The sequence below is a fragment of the Colobus angolensis genome, unplaced genomic scaffold (assembly GCF_000951035.1).
Source record: "Colobus angolensis palliatus isolate OR3802 unplaced genomic scaffold, Cang.pa_1.0 Scaffold170, whole genome shotgun sequence".
In the NCBI taxonomy this organism is placed as follows: Eukaryota; Metazoa; Chordata; class Mammalia; order Primates; family Cercopithecidae; genus Colobus; species Colobus angolensis.
This window is the reverse complement of record NW_012114822.1, coordinates 2,645,263-2,661,776: the sequence shown is the minus strand read 5'-3', so window position 1 is coordinate 2,661,776 and position 16,514 is coordinate 2,645,263. Positions and strand designations below refer to the sequence as shown.

At 60.0% G+C, this 16,514-nt stretch overlaps 1 protein-coding gene across 1 annotated transcript in view; it reads right to left on the bottom strand.

Moving 5' to 3' along the window:
* The window catches only part of PLEKHG5 (pleckstrin homology domain containing, family G (with RhoGef domain) member 5), a 54,478-nt gene that overhangs the window by 31,704 nt on the left and 6,260 nt on the right, over positions 1–16,514 (bottom strand). The window lies entirely within an intron of this gene.

Below are 16,514 nucleotides of genomic sequence, written 5' to 3'. Positions count from 1 at the left end.
CCCCGGCTCCCCAGCCCCTGCGCGCTGCGGTCCGGAGGCTGCCTCCACCCCCCGCAGGGCGGCTCAGGAAGCGCGCACGGCTCTGGCCTGGAGGGTGCCATCCACGCGGAGGGTGCCTGTCCACAGGAATGCAGGTCCGGACCCCCGGAGAGCCCCCACCCCAGCCCAGAATCGCTGTCTCCGAGGTCAGTTTCCATGGCAACACGGAGGCTGCCCCGCGCAGGGTGGGGGCTGTCACTGGGAGAGACTCGCCTGCCACTGCTCTTGCTGCATCTCCTCTGCTGGTTCACAGTTTTAAACTTTATTGAAGTGCAAACGCGGACAGGGAAGTGCACCTGTCCTGCGAGCACAGCGCAACACATTTTCGGGAAACTTTCACAAAATAACCTGCGCCCAGACCGAGCGGCAGAGCGTCGCCACCCAGTCCCCAGTCCCCAGTCCCCGCCACCTCCCTCGTGTCAGCCGGTTCCCCCAAGGGCACCGTCGCCGTGACTTCCAACACACTGATTCGTCTGCCCGGTCCTGTACTTTATGTAAATGGAATCAGGAGATAGCAAACCCTTTGGGCTATAGAAACAGCCTCGGAGAGGTGACCAAGAGTCTGCGGGGGCTCAGTGCTCCTGAGCCTGCCTCTGGACCCCCATCCCACCCTGCGCACTGGTGCCAGGAGGCATTGGGCTGACAAGACCTTGGTATAGAAGATGCAGCTTCCAGCGGGGCCAGGCCCCTCTCCCAAAGGCTAAGGGTGGGATTCCCTGACCCCTTCACTGGAGGGCCTCTCAGCTGGAGCCTCCCTGCATGGACTCCTTACATGGGTTGGGCCCTGGGACCCACAGGTGACCAGAAACTGGTCCCTGCCCCAAGGACTCCTGGCAGAGCGAAGTAGCATGGATGCCAGGTCTCCTGAGCTCTCTGGATATGATCATTCAGCAAACACACTAAAGATCCTGTGAAAGTCCCCATGAGCCAAGCTCTAAGCTGGGTGCTGGGAACCCATTGGTGACCCTGACAAGCCTTGGGGAGCTCACAGGGGGCCTGGTGGGCAGGGCAGCCCTTTGGGGAGCAGCACATCTGCATGGCCCTGGGGAGGGGGCTCTCGAAGAGGGGCTGCCACAGGCATCCCGGGGCCTCCAGGCTGAGAGGGAAGCAGCTGCCTGGGGCCCTGGGCCTCCTCAGTGCACAGCCCACAGGAACTCTCAGGACCCTCAGGCCTGGCCCAACCTCACCTCCACACCGTGCTCATTTCCCTCTCCGAGTCTCTGCTCTCAGCCATCCAAGGGGCCAGTGATGCCCGTCCTGCCTCTAGGCTGGAGGTGGAGGCAACCGAGGCAGGAGATGGCCCTGTGAGGACTGTGGCCAGGTCCCTGCCTGCTGGGAGGAAGCTGACTTGAGGGTGGAATGGGGTTCGGGGGTCTTGTCTGCCATGACTCCAGCAGGTCCTCCTCTGCCATCTGCGTTTCCACGGGGACCTGGAGCCCTCAGCCAGCCTTGGGGGAGTTTCCCATGCACCCAGTCTGGGACTTCTCCAGCTGAGCAGCACAACATCTGCTGTGCACCCGGAAAGTTTCCAGGCCCCTGCGTTCTCAAAACTCTGGGCCTGGGGTCAGATTCTCACACCCTTTGCCCCAGGGCCTCTGGATCGTAGCCCCATATTCTGGAGGCTCCGGGCCATGTCTTCTACCACTGGGTCTGCCTCACCAGCTTCCTAGATCCCCCCGTGACTGCTCAGGCCACAGCCACCATCGGGCCTGACTATCCTGTGGCCTCTATGCCACTTGGGTTCTGGAATTCCTTGTGCTTTGCCTGGTACTTCCTGGCACTGGGGTCTACCTGCCTGAACTCTCCGGTCTCTGACCTCAGGTCTCAGCAGGCTCCAGGTGCTCACCCTGCCTTCCAGACCCTACACTCCTGACCCCCTGGTCCTGGCTCCCCTGGGAGGTGATTCCCTCCGTGCTCTGCTCTAAAGCTGCAACTTCCTGCATTGCATAGGCGAGCTCCTCTCTCCTAGAGACTGCAGATACGAAGAAAAATCTATCAGGACCCTGGTAGCTCTCAGGGCCCAGAGAGGGGCCTGTGGGGCTTGGGGGTGGGGTCAGGACAAGTAGTCTCCACCATAGGCCTGTCAGGAGCTCTCCTGCAGGTCACCTATCCCCATCTACAGCCTTTGAGGAAAGGGTGGGCCTGGTAAGGGGGACATATTGTATCAGGTGATACCATACCCTGGACATAGTTTAATTTAATTTAAAATTTATTTTTTGAGACAGGGTCTTGCTCTGTTACCTAGGCTGGAGTGCCATGTTGTGATCATGGCTCACTGCAGCCTCGACCTCCTGGGCAAAGTGATCCTCCCACATCAGCCAACCGAGTAGCTGGGACCACCAGTGCACACCACCATACCTGGCTAACTTTTTAATTTTTTTATAGCAAAGGAGGTCTCACTATGTTTCCCAGGCTGGTCTCGAACTCCTGGCCTCAAGGGATCCTCCTGCCTTGGCCTCCTAAAGTGCTGAGATTAGAGTTGTTGAGCCATCTACACAGCCTGGCTCAGCCAGTCAGATTTGCTCTCCTGAGACTATGAATTGAGGCAGGCCTGGGAAGGAAACATGGTTCTGATCCCCTTCCTGATAGGAGCTCACAGGCAGGACTCCTAGTGGGCCCTGGAGCCTTGAGTCCATTGAGAGTCAGTCCAAATGGGTACGATGCCCCAGTATCATTGGGGAGCAAGAACAAGGGGAGCAGCCACTCAGTGGAAATCACCCCAGAGCAGACAGCGCAGGAGAAGGCAGCTTTGTGAGAGTGGCAGCTCTGGGGGGCAGCCTTCTCTGCCTGCCCTGGGCTTCCCTGGGGAGCCCTGCCTCTTTGTAGCAACCCCTCTTATGTGGAACAGCCTGAGCAGTGTCTGCTCCTCGACCTCAGCCTGGCCCTAGGCAGACCAGGAACCCTGAACTCCCCCCTCCCCTAGGCAAACCTGGAACCCTGAACCTCCCCATCCATGCAGACCTGGAACCATGAACCTCCTCCTCCATGCAGACCTGGAACCCTGAACCTCCCCATTCAGGCAGACCTGGAACCCTGAACCTCCCGGTCCAGGCAGACCTGGAACCCTGAACCTCCCGGTCCAGGCAGACCTGGAACCCTGAACCTCCCCGTCCAGGCAGACCTGGAACCCTGAACCTCCCCGTCCAGGCAGACCTGGAACCCTGAACCTCCCCGTCCAGGCAGACCTGGAACCCTGAACCTCCTCCTCCATGTGGACCTGGAACCCTGAACCTCCCCTCCAGGCAGACCTGGAACCCTGAACCTCCCCTCCAGGCAGACCTGGAACCCTGAACCTCCCCGTCCAGGCAGACCTGGAACCCTGAACCTCCTCCTCCATGCAGACCTGGAACCCTGAACCTCCCCGTCCAGGCAGACCTGGAACCCTGAACCTCCTCCTCCAGGCAGACCTGGAATCTTGAACTCCCCCCTCCGCTAAGCAGACCTGGAACCCTGAACTCCCGCCACTGTGTGCCAGACTCTGCCTCCCCAGGTCTGCAACAGCCCAGCTGCCCTCCTGGCTCCCCCACCCACCGTCCCAGGGAGAGCCAGAACCCTTAGCCAGGCAGAGGAGCCCACTCGCCAGTTCTCCCCCAACCCTGTCTCAGTCACAGGAGGCCACTTTGGCTTTGTCCTGACCATGATCTCTACCAAAACGGGGCCTCGGGACGCGGGCAGAGCGGCCGGCAGACATGTTTTGTTTGGCTGAGCACAGGGTTTCGAAAGAATTTAAATTGGTTGCCAACTTTGAAAAGTCGGAGATTTCACATAAAAATCCATATTTTTGGCTTCTCTTGACAAACCAGAGGAGCCTGTCAGCTCTGGACCCATGTTCTGGATGGCTCTAGCTCCCAAGTTGTGTCTGCCTCAGATCAGCACAACTGCTTCCAGCCTCCACAGTCCCCACCACTCCCTGTCGCCTCACCCCAGGCCCCTCACTCTGCCACTTGCCGGACACAACTGATCTGATCCCAGCCCAGCCCTTCTTGGTTCCATTCCTTTGCCCTCCCTCAGCTTCCTCCCATCGCCGTCTGCTGCCGTCCTGTCTACTCTTAAGGCCCAAGCTAAAGGCTGCTGCCTTCAGGAAGGCCTCCCTATTGTCAGATATCCAGTTCCAGGTGAATGTGTCTCTGCTCTGCTGGACTCCCACTGTCTTGAGCCTTTGAACCAATACTTCCCCATTAGACGGCTTCAGGAACGACACACAGTAACCACAGCTCTCACTTGCCAAACACCTGCTGGGAACTCTGCTGTCCATAGACGGTGTCATTTCACCATCTAACTCTGCAGAGGAATGATCATTGTCCCCATTTCACAGATGAGGAAACTGAGGCTTGGAGGGTAGAGAGATTCGCCCAAGGTTACAAAAGTAATGAGAGTAACGAGGCTGTGAGTGTATAAGCCTCCAAGCCTGCATTCCTAACCACCAGGCTACAGTGCTCTCCTGCAGCCTGACACAATCAGCTGTCTGGAAAACATGAATTGGTCCCTCATCATGACATGAGTGTCCCCTTTCCCCACGGGCCCCAGGATGACGCAAGTGCACAGAAAACCACCTCGTTCTCATCTTCTCCAGGGTAGCCCCTCACCTTTGAACCCTCCACTCCAATGAACACTTCTGTCTCAAGAAAACAGGACCTCCCTGCCTACCACCTCCCAACCACAGCCTGGCCACGCAAAGGCTGCCCCTCTCAGGAAGCAGCTGTGGCCTTGAATGTCCCCTCCCACGTGAGCCCCACCCTCCTGGGCGCCCGTCCATGCCTGGGCAGCTGCTGCAGGCCATGCTGGGGCTGGACTTCTTGTCCACAGCACCTGGGGAAGGGCAAGATTTGTCCACAACCTGGCCAAACGCCAGAGGGGCATGTCCTGGGTAAATGGCTGCTGGTCCCAGGACATCCGCCACTCCCTATGCAGGACACTGATTGGAGCGTCACAGGAGGTCTGGGAAGGAAATGTGTTTCTGATCCCCTTCCCAAAGCGACATGGGGCACCTTGGGGGCAGGAAAGTGAAGTGGCGACTCAGCTGCAGGGAGGGGCATGGACCATGGCCAGGACACTGCTTCTGCCTACAGCCCAGAACCGCTGCTGGCATAGTCCCCAGGGACCGGAGAGCTGCACATCGTCCTACCCACCCACACTGCTGGAGCTCAGTAAGAAGAAGTGGGAGGACACATTCAGGATTCCTTCCTGGGGCCCGAGAAACTGTCCGCACAGCTCTGCACACAGGCCCGGGGCCAGCCGGCCACTTCCTCTGGCTGAGGCTGCTGTGGGTGCCTGCCCATCTGCCCACCGTGGGCTTCCTCCAGAGGTGCCTCAGAGGAACCGAGAGTGACCAAGGGCGGAACAGGAGCAGGGCTGCAGAAATGGCTCTGAGATCCCGATTCCCGACAGTCACGCTCCAAGCACAGTCCCACCCCCATCACAGGCTGGGCTGGCATCGGCCCACCGTGCATGGGCCCCGGCCAGGGTCTGGCTGGCACAGAGGACAGAGCCCACACAGACAGCCGCGTGCCCAGGCTCACCCACCCAGCCGCCTCAGCTCACGCATGAGATCTGTTCACGTGCTGTGAGCCAGCCGCTGTGAGCAGCTCCCTGGGGCCTCTCTGCCGGCTCCGAGGAGAGCTGGGGCAGGCACACGTGGGTGAGCAGGTCTCAGTTCTGGCGCTTAGGCTGAGGGTGTGCGTGGTGCATCTGGGTGCCACCACTTGGGGTCTCAAAGGCTTCGCCACCCCTCACCAGGATAAAGGGGATGCCAAGAATGGCCCTGACTCCGACAGGGGCATGGATACTCCAAGAGCCTAGGTTTAAAGAGCTCTTGAGGCCAGGCATGGTGGCTCATATCCATAATCCCAACACTTTGGGAAGTCAAGGCAGAAGGATCATTTGAGCCCAGATTTTCAAGACCAGCCTGGGCAACATAGAGAGACCCCATTTCTACAAAAAAAGTTTAAAAATCAGGAAGGCAGGGTGGTGTGCGCCTGCAGTCCCAGCTGCAGATGTGACTCCTGCATCTGAGCGGTGAGGGCATCCCAGGGGGAGGGACCAGCAGGATGACTGAGATGTAGAGAACAACTAAGAGAGCCCAGGGAGGGCCTGCCTCTGCAGACAGCGAGCAGCCCCACTTTGCCCCACCCCGCCCAGGGGAGCGCAGTCTGAGTGGGGGCAAGGGGTGGGACACAGCTCCCATTGGTTGGCCCTGCTGGCTTGGGGCTGGGGTGGCTAAACGACCTGGGGCAAGTCTCTGGCTCTGTTGGGTCCTGTAGCTCCGTAGGCAGGAATCTGCCGGGTGAAGAAATAGAGCAGCCTGCTCCCCATCCCACTCTCCAACTCCAGGACTGTGCCCAGCTGAGGGTGGAGGGGAGTTTGCCCCCCAACACCAGCTGCCACGCTCCTCCACACCCCACCCCCCACATCCCATGCTGCCTCCCGCATCCCCACTGCCTCCATTAGCTGGGCAGCTGGGCCGCCCCTCTCACGTCCCCAGGCCCTCCCTGCCTCCTGCACACACCCCAATGGTGCCTGGAGCTGCTGGGGCCTGTGGGACCCTGTACCTGTCTCTCCCAACAAGCAGCCACATTCCCCCTCCTCCACAGTGGGGAGCTGGTCACAGGTAGGGACACCTGGCCTTCATGCCCACCCAGCATCATCCTCCCTCCTGGGAGCAGCACGTCTCTCTCTTTTTTTTTTTTTTGAGACAGAGTCTCGCTCTGTCGCCAGGCTAGAGTGCTATGGTGCAATCTTGGCTCACTGCAACCTCCAAATCCCTGGTTCAAGGGATTCTCCTGCCTCCACCTCCCAAGCACCTCCCTTTTCAAAACCCATCTCTGCATGGTCTGCAGTCTCCCTCCTGCCTCCCAAGGTGAACCCCAGACTGAACCGTCACTCTCCCTGCCTCTGGCCTCAGGGAAGGACCATGCCAGGCTAGGGAGACTCATCCAGGACAGGCTGCTGCTCCCTGGGCTTGTGGCCTGGGGGAGGCCAGCACCTGGGCCCGAGGATGAGGCTAATGGAGAAGAGAACTCAGGCCCAGGCCCTGGCCCCAGACAGTTGCACAGTGCTGGGAGCTGGAGATGGGCACTCTGGTGGCTTCTGCGGACAGGACTCAAGTTTCTGTCACTGCACCGAAGCACCCTGACAGAGCCAGGTCCCCAGCCCACAGTGCCGAGCAGCTGAGCTGAGCTGACAGAATGGGCACCTGACAGCCAGCACAGGTGCGCCCTGCCTCTGCCACCGCTGTTTGAAGTCTCCCTGTGTGTCATCCCCATTAGTGCTCTCAGCCCCCCAACAACCCCCAAGGCGTCATTATTCCCATTCACAGTTCCCTGGCCTCTCACCCCCAGGAGCAGCCCAACATCCCACACCTCTAAACACAGGCCGCGGGGTTCAGCATCCCCGAGAGCTCGTCCTGCCTCTTCAGGGGTTTAATCTCCCTGTACCTCTGTTTCCTCATCTGTAAAATGGGGACAAAAGGAGAAATAACCCACGTCCTGGGGCCTGGAACATTCATGTTCCAGAACATCTCATTACACCACCCAGCCCTGAGAAAACGTCATGGCCTGATCTTGGGGGCGGGGGGAGAGCAGAGGCAGAGGCCAGGCCTGAAGCCCAGCCAGGCCAGCTCTGGAGGAAGGACAGCCTGCTCGGCTGCTTGCCTGCCCTCTGGCCCCCAGGGTCCTGATTTGCGGGCCCCTCTCCTGCACCAGCAGCAGCTCTTGGGAGTGGCTCTGGACCCCACACCACTGTGGAGCGAGTGACCATCAGCAGCATATGTGTGTGAATGGGCCACAGGTCCTGGCCGGGCAGACCCAGTGCCAGAGCCCGCGGAAAGTCCTCCCGGGAGGTGGGCTCGCACCTACCCCCGAGGTCCTCGATGATGTCCAGGGTGGAGCTCCACGAGAAACGCTCCACCGTCCCCAGCTCCGGCTCGGCCAGGTCGCCGGGCAGGGTCTCCAGCTCGTAGGTGCCCCGCTTCCTCCAGTAGAGAAACATGCTGAGGCCAGGGGAGGTCACCCCGCCCGGCCTGCGTCCTCGGAGGCTGGGTGGCCTGCACACGGGACGCAGAGAGTGCAGGGGCGCAGGGGGCTGCAGGGACCACTGGGGCTGGCCTCGGCTGGCAGGCGTGCCCTCCCTGGGAAGGGGAGCATTCTGGGAGCGGCTGGGGGCCTCGGAGCTGACCAATGGCCAGGGCCCCGGCCCCACACAAAGCGCCTTTCTTCCCCTCCTACAGACATTTTACAAATTTCGCCCTCCCGGCCCCCTCGGAGCCCCCGCCGAGGAGACGGGCTGGCCGTCTGGGGACGACAGAGGCCCGGAAAAGAGTGCGATTGTTTCGTGGTCTCTTTGCTAAGATAAGTTTTCAGAGAAGAAAAATGTGCTGCCCGGGGAGCAATTCCAGCTCCCCACCCCTGACCTGTGACCCCTCTCCCAGCCCTAGCAGGACCCCTGCAGGATTTCTCAGTGAGGAATAGAAGCACCTGTAGGGAGGCCGTGGGCTGCCCCTAGAGATGTTTCCAGGTCCTGACTGGACCCTCCCCAGGAAGCTCAAGGCATGTCCCCCACCTCCACTGAGCCGACGCCCCCAGAGGCTCCTCAGAGGGGCAGGAGCTGTGGGCCAGGCCTCACCCTCAGCCTGCCTGTGAGGTCCGGGCTCTGCTTTCTGGGCTCCCTTTCGGGGCTGGCCACACTTCACCAGGCTGCCTCCTCCTTCAGATCATGTCGCCTACACCAATGGCAGCCCAGGCATAGAGCCCCAGACAGCTGAGCCTCTGGCATCCTTAGGGGAGCCTCGTTGCTCCCAAGCGGCGGGTGGAGTTGGAGGAAGTCAGAGGGCTGGGGCTGCAGACCTTTCACAGAAAGAACCATGAGAAGAAGGAAAAGCTAGCGGACAGGCGGGGAAATGAAAAGCCACTGTCAGTTGATTCCAGAGTGTTGTCAAGATTGCAAAATGTTCAAGCTAGAAAATAACAACTCAAAGCCTATGGCGGCCCTCCTGCGGAGAGACCTCTGCCATGGTATCCACGTGACCTGTGCCCCAGCAGGGTCGCTGTGGCTTTCCCTGCGTGGGGGGGCACTTCCTCCATGGCACAGATGAGGAAGCTGAGGCTCAGCTCACAAGGAATAGAACTTGGATTTGACCCCAAGACTGTCTAGCTTCAAAGCCAATGTGGGGACCTGAACAAGCAGCTGGGGGAGAAGGTGGGGCGACCAGAGGGCCATGGGGCAGCCCTTCGGAAATCCAGACTTAAACGGGGCCAAGGACAGCTTGCACTGGGCTCCTGAGCCAGGCTCTGCTGAGCCGCCTCTGTCTTACCCCACCTGTGCCCCCCACAGCCTGCCAGGTCTGAAGGAGCAGAGCCAGGGCAGAGCCAGGGCAGAGCTGGCTTCCCTACCAGACCAGATGCCTGGCAACAGAGACCCAAGGCCCAGGCAGAGGGAGCTGGCAGCAGAAGGCTGTGTTTCTGGAGGGCAGGGGGGTGGAGGGGTCACCCCAGGGCTGTGGCAGGGGGGGCTGGGGTGGCCATCCAGGCAGCCTGCACACCCCCAGCTGAGGGCTAAGGTGCCAAGAGGCAGTTTGAATAATTCGAACCATATGCCTGCCTGGCTGGCCCCTCCCCCACCAGCACGGGGCCAGGGAGGACAAACGCAGGCCCTTGGCCTTCATCGCTGGCACCCACACGACCTGGGCCTGAGGCCACAGGAGCTGGGGGTGTCCCTGGCTTGTGTTCATGTGGCAAGTGGCCAGCCTGGGGGTGTCAGACTGAGGCTTAGGGAATAGGACCATCCATGGCCTGGCCAGCCATCTCTGTCTCAGATCCACCATAGCAGAGGCCAGGGCCAGTGGGGTGGGTCCTGGAGACTTTACCCAGCCCCAGCCCCTCTTTGTCTGGGCTTGGTGGGAGCCACACCTGGTTATTATTTCAGGACAGCCAACCCCAGAGCATCCCCGCCCAGGCGCGGCAGAGACTCCTTCCTACCCTCAACCGTAGGCTGAGCACAAGGGGCTGCCTTCTGAAGCGGCCACCTGGGGAGGACCCACTCCCAGGCATCCATTTGGGGCTCGGAGGCTGAACCCTCCTGAGGGGCTGCAGTCCTGGATGCCAAGAGGAGGAGGCCAGGCTCCACCCTCCATCCTGACCACAGGGTCATCCTCTGTGTTCCCTCTGTCTCCAAATGTGCCTCCTGCCTCCCACCTCCCGCCTTCGCTGTGCTGGTCCCGCTGCCCAGCTGTCCTCCTCTGTCTCCCACACTCCTTCCATACAAGGCTAGAGGGTCCCCCACGCAGCCTCCCGATGCAGGAAGGCAGAGGCCCCCCAGGTCAGTGAAGCAGACCCCCACAGTCCTCGAGCGTGCAGCGCCAGCCTCTCTCTCTGAGGCAGCAGCTGTCCAAGGCAGGTGGACACACCTGGGCCTCTTCCGAGGGTCTGGGGGAAACCAGGAAACAAGACTGACTAGCGATGCTGCTGACAAACACGGGGGTCGCTCCTGGTGCCTTCAGCAACAGCTGTCTGGCCTTCTGCTGTGTGCCCAGCCCCAGGCGGGCACTCCCCTTACCATGGCCCAATGCCATACTGAGCAAGCACTGTTCATGCATCATCTCCAATCCGCATTTCATTCCCAACAGCAGGCGCTACTGTCCCCACCACAGCGATGGAGAAGCTGAGGCCACGGACAGGCAACTTGCCCAGGGCCACACAGAGCTAGGAAGAGGGAGAGCCAGGGCTGAGCCCCAGAGCGGCACTCATACTGCTGGCCACACTGCCCACCCCGCTCTAGGCCTGGCCCTCCTCACCCACCTCCAGCTCCCCTCGAAGTCACTGCTGGGTACAGATGGGGAGCTAGAGGCCCGAGAGAGGCAGGCGGGCCCTCAGCTGGAGGGCTGCTTTCCCACAGCCCCGACCTACCTCCAGGGACTCGGTCCCCTGGAAGCCTCACAGCCTCTGGACAGGAAGATCCCAGGGGAGCAGAGACAATTGGTCTGTGCCCTCACACGGGCTGCCCCTGGGGCTAGGAGCTGTGGCCCTGGGCAAGGAGACCCCAAGGTTTGCCTCTTGTCCTACCTCTTGTTCCTTCTGTGCTCCAGTGAGCATCCCCTGGCCTGGGGCAGGAACCAGGACAGGCAGAGGGACAGGGGCTAAAGACAAGGGCCGGCTTCATCTGGTTCCTGGCAATGGCCTTGGACATGGGGAGGGGGCGAGTCCTCTGCAACCACAGCTGTTTCCTTGAGAGCAGAAGGGCCATGTGAGGGAGGACCCAAGTAGGGGCCGCCCCTGCAAGGTCTCGCTGAGTAAGGGGCCAAAAGAGGAAGAGAAACAGGTGGCAGGACCCAGCCATCGACCCCCATGCCAGGAAGCCACAGCCACCCAGGAAACGTAGGCCCTGGGGCACTTTTCCTGCCTTAGCTCACAGGCTGGGGGCTCCAAGGGCCCCTGAACATCCTTCCTCCCCTCAACCATCCTGGATGACCCCTTCCCACTGCAGGGTTTTCCCGAGGGCAAACCCCACAGGGGAGGGCTTGGTTCGGGGTTAGGCTTCTGCCTCCCAAGCTGGGCAGCCTCGTCCATGACACTTCCCCAGATTCCACATCTGTAAAATGGGTTAAGGAGAGAGCCCCCCAGGGTGTCATCTCCACAAGACCCTGCATGCACAGGGCTTCGCAGGGAGCCTGGCGCAGGGTGAGTGCTCACCCCAAAGGGATAAAGACTTGGTGGGGGTCCCTGCAACCAACAAGAGGCCCTGTTCCTCCCTGTCCACAGGCAAGGCCCACTGTGGCCTCTTGTGGAACCCAAGGCTCCAGGGGCAGGTAACCACATTCCTCCCTTCCTCTCCCGGTGTCTGAGGAGGCCTGTCTGGACCCCCAGGGCAGCCGGGGAGGGCCAGCTGCGGCATGCGGGGCCGCCATGCCCAGTGCTAGCTACCCAGCTCTCGTGAGAAGCACCCAGGCAGCCATGCTGTGTGTACAGGCTGGGCTGCAGAGCCCCTTTATGTAATCTGGAGAGAATGGGCACTAGCCACTCCCCATGCCCTCTGGCTCTCCTGTCTCTGTTCTTCTGGCCAGGCCCTCCCGAAACGCTCCACCAGGCCAAGTAAAAAGAATAATCTGCCTCTGCCCAGCCAGGCACAGTGGCTCATGCCTGTAATCCCAGCACTTTGGGAGGCCGAGGCAGGTGGATCACGAGGTCAGGGGTTCAGGACCAGCCTAGCCAAGATGATGAAGTCCTGTCTCTACTAAAAATACAAAAATTAGCTGGGAGTGGTGGCAGGTGCCTGTAATCCCAGCTCCTTGGGAGGCTGAGGCAGAGAATTGCTCAGTGAGCTGAGATTGCACCACTGTACTCTAGCCTGGGCGACAGAGTGAGACTCTGTCTCCAAAAAAAAAGAAAGAAAGAAAAAAGAATCTGCATCTGCCCTCCGAAGGCATGGGCTGAGGACCCTCCAGGGCCAATACTTGATGGTGACCTGGGGGTGGGGGCCAGGTGGGGTGGAGGCCAACCCGCCAGCTAGCAAGCAGTGGGCCCAGTGTCAGCACCTGTGGGAGGGGTGAACGGGGCCTGGTGCGGGCAGCACAGACCCCTCCTCCAAATTACACAATTCTGGGCTGGGCACAGTGGCTCATGCCTACAATCCCAGCACTTTGGGAGGACAACGCAGGCGGGGATCACCTGAGGTCAGGAGTTCGAGACTAGCCTGGCCAACATGATGACACCCCATCTCTACTAAAATACAAAAATTAGCTAAGTGTGGTGGCAGGTGCCTGCAATCCCAGCTACTCAGGAGGCTGAGGCAGGAGAATCACTTGAACCCGGGAGGTGGAGGTTGTAGTGAGCGGAGATCGTGCCACTGCACTCTAGCCTTGGCGACCGAGTGAAACTGTGTCTTAAAAAAAAAAAAAATTAAACAATTCTGAAGGTCAGATGCATGAGTCCAGTGCCCCAGCCCATCTGCCGGTCTATTTGTTTGGAAGATGCTGGTAGAAACCTGGGCCACAACCACCTGGCCCCTGGCCAGCCCGTCCTCGAGCTTCAACCAGGCCTCAGCCTTAGCCCCCAGTACCCTCCCCTCCCCACAGTCTCTGATGGGCCCTGTGCCAGCCCTGGGTGCTGCTGGGGTGGGGGATGGACCAAAGGGGACAGGCGCCACCACTGAGGACGGTCACTGACTCCTCCAGCCTCGGTTTCCTCCTCTGTGAAATGGAGACAATCCTAAACCCTTGACTAGGGTGATTAAATGGGGCTGCCTGTATGAAAGGACCCCGCTTGGAGCCTGGAAAGTCTGAGAGAAACGTCTGAAGGGGGCTGGCAGTCACCCAGCAGCTGCCAATGACCACTGCCCCCAGGACAGGAGGGATCTGAGAGGGGTCCCACACAGTCCTGCGCTGCCCAGACAGGTTTTTCTCCAACCCTCAGGGCCCCTAGGGGCTGGGATAGAGGCATGTGAGATGGGGGACTGAGGCAGCAGGGCCACAACAGGGCTCACAGAGCGAGGACCGGGCCAGCAGAGCCATGCGGTGGCTTCACCTCCAGCCCTGGAGTGAGCACTGCAGGCTGCCCAACTGCAGCTCCCCCAAGCCAGGCTGCCCCCAGCACCGCAGAGAGTGACTGTGTGACTGCCACCATGGCCTGGATAGAGGAAGCGGGAGAGGGTTCTGCTGGCAGGAAGCCCAGGGCCGGACAGGGGAGAGGCCAGGCCCTCAGAAGCCGGGAAGCCCGTGCTGCTCTCTTCCCTGTGCTCAGAAACAGACTCCTGCTGGGCCAGGGACCCTCTCAGCCCCCTTTCCCTGGCTGTCCTTACAGCAGAGACACTAGCATCTGCTGGTGCCCTATGTATTATACCAGGACTCTGGATTAAAGGCCTTCAAGGTGACATCTCCTTTAATCTGCCCAGTGGCCCTGTGATTGGATCACCGTGACCCTTTTTTACAGAGGAGGAAGCAGAAGCTCGGGGTGCCTGGAAACCTGCCATGTCACCCAGAAGGGACTGGGCGCTGCCGCAGGGTCTCTCCACCACCCTCCGTACCACTGGCTACTCCTTCACAGCCGAGATATTCGAGCTCCACATGCTCTGGGGTTATCCCAAGCTGGACGAGTGGCTCTTCCTGCTCAGCGCCGTTCAGTGCCCCAAGCCCTGAGGCCACGTGAGCTCAGGCTGGCTTCTCCCAGCCCCAGATGTGCCCCCTGACTTGGACCCTGGGAGGCTTCAGTCCTGGACAAACCTCCCTGGCCTTCGAGCCCACCGGCATGGGTCCCATCCCGGGCCACCCTGAGTGTGTGGGGGGCAGGGAAGCCAGACAGTAGGGCCCTCAGGCCCACCCGGCTCGCCAGCAGGGTGGGAGGCCCAGTCACTGCCCAGCATCTGACCGAACCATCATCACCCACCCAACCACCAGCGGCAGCCTGGGGACGACTGCAGCCTGGGGCAGGCTGACCACAAACCAGCTCCCACGCCATTCTAAGCTCTGCCCCCAGGATGTCTTTCAGTGCCATCAGCCCTGCCCTGCGCTGGCACAGCCTCAGGCCACCACCGCCCTGCCTCAGCCCCTCCCTGTCTCACTCTTACCCCCTCCAAGCCAGCCTCCAGAACCAGCCGGGCTCCCCAGGTTCAAATCCCAGCTCCAGCTGGCTGTACCATCTCGAACAAGTTGGGCCTCAGTTTCCTCATTTATACAGCGTAGGCCCCCCAGGGTGGCCATAGGGGGTGAATGAATTAATCCAGGAGAGTGCCCTCCAAACTCGGGGACAATGGCCAACAATCACAGCAGAAGCACAGAATGTAAGTCGGCAAATGTCACTGCCTTGATTAAAAGCCTGCCCCCAGTGCGGCCACTTAGACCCCGGGGCCCCGCCCACCCACTGTTCCTGGTGGAATTGGTAGCTCCTCCCACCGATGCCTGGATCCCACTGCAGAGCTCCCCTCGCTCCATCTAGCCTGGGAGCCCTTAGAATCCAGACTCTATCGGGGACGCAGGGCCCAGGCCCAGCCTGGCCCAGAGCAGGTGCCAGGGAAATGCTTGTTGATTTGAACTAGAATCAATTTGCAATCAACCGTCTCTCACCAGGGCTGACTTCCAAATACCTCAAGGCTTGGTCCAGCTGGGCTCTGCCTCACCCTGTGTGTCAAGGTGGCAGAGCTCCCTGGCATCCAAGGAGGACCGTGCCCAGAAGGCAGCCCACATGCCTGGACGCCCGCCTGGGGTCAAAGCTGGTCCCCTTGGAGGAGCTGAGACTCAGGCTAAGACCCAGCAGCTGCCACCTGCCCGGGATTTTTCAGCCCGAGGTGAGGGGAAGAGGCGGAAATGAAGGCTGTTCCTCAGGGCTGTCTGTGGCCAAGCCAGCAAAGCTACATTCCAGCCTCGCTGCCGGCTGCTGGCCGCTGCAGACTTTTAAACCTGGCCAGACAAACTGAGAGACTGGGGCCCTCTCGAGGGCCAAGTCTGTCCAAGGAACAAAGGCTCCTGGGCCAGGCTCCCAACCACAGAAAAGGCAGGCTGGACTTCCAGGACAGCTAGGATTTCAAACCATCTACCCTATTGTTGAAACACTGGTCCTGTTGGTTGGAAACTGTCACTACTGTCTCTGTGGACATGCCCAGCAGAGACCCAGGCTGCCTCGGATGGGCCTTGTCTGACTGTTGGCCCACACAAGCCAAGGGCCCTTCCCCCTAAGCCCAGGACACAGGCCCAACCTCCAGAGGCAGTTTCTGTGCAGGGCAGCTCTGAGGTCTCAACCCATCTTGGCATTATAGAGGAGGCTGTTTCCTGAGAGCCTCCCATATGGGCCTGGCGGGGTGCTGCCTGGATCCTGTTCATTTACATCTCGAGAAGCATAAAGCAGGGACAGGTATGGAGGCCCAAGTCTACAGTCCCAGCACTTTGTGAGAAGCTGAGGCAGGAGGACTCCTTGACCCTGGAGTTCAAGACCAGCCTGGACAACATGGCCAAGACCTTGTCTCTACAAAAAAATTAAAAATTAGCCAGGCACGGTGGCACACCTGTGGTCCCAGGTACTCAGGAGGCTGGGATGGGTCTCTGGAGCCTGGGAGGTTGAGACCAGACTGGGCAACATAGTGAGACCCTGTCTCTACAAAAAGTTTAAAAATTAGCTGGGCATGGTGGTATGTGCCTGTGGTCCCAGCTACTCAGGAGGCTACGGAGGAGATGACTTGAGCCCAGAAGGTCAAGGCTGCAGTGAGCTGTGAGGTGCCACTGCACTCCAGCCTTAGTGATAGAGCAGGATTCTGTCTCAGAAAAAAAAAAAGAAAAAAAAAAAAGAAAGAAAAGAAAAGAAAATGGCCGGGTGTGGTGGTTCACGCCTGTAATCCCAGCACTTTGGGAGGCTGAGGCAGGCAGATCACGAGGTCAGGAGTTAGAGATCAGCCTGGCCAACATGGTGAAACCTTGTCTCTACTAAAAATACAAAAATGAGCTGGGCATAGTGGCAGGTGCCTGTAATCCCAGCTACTCGGGAGGCTGAGGCAGGAGAATT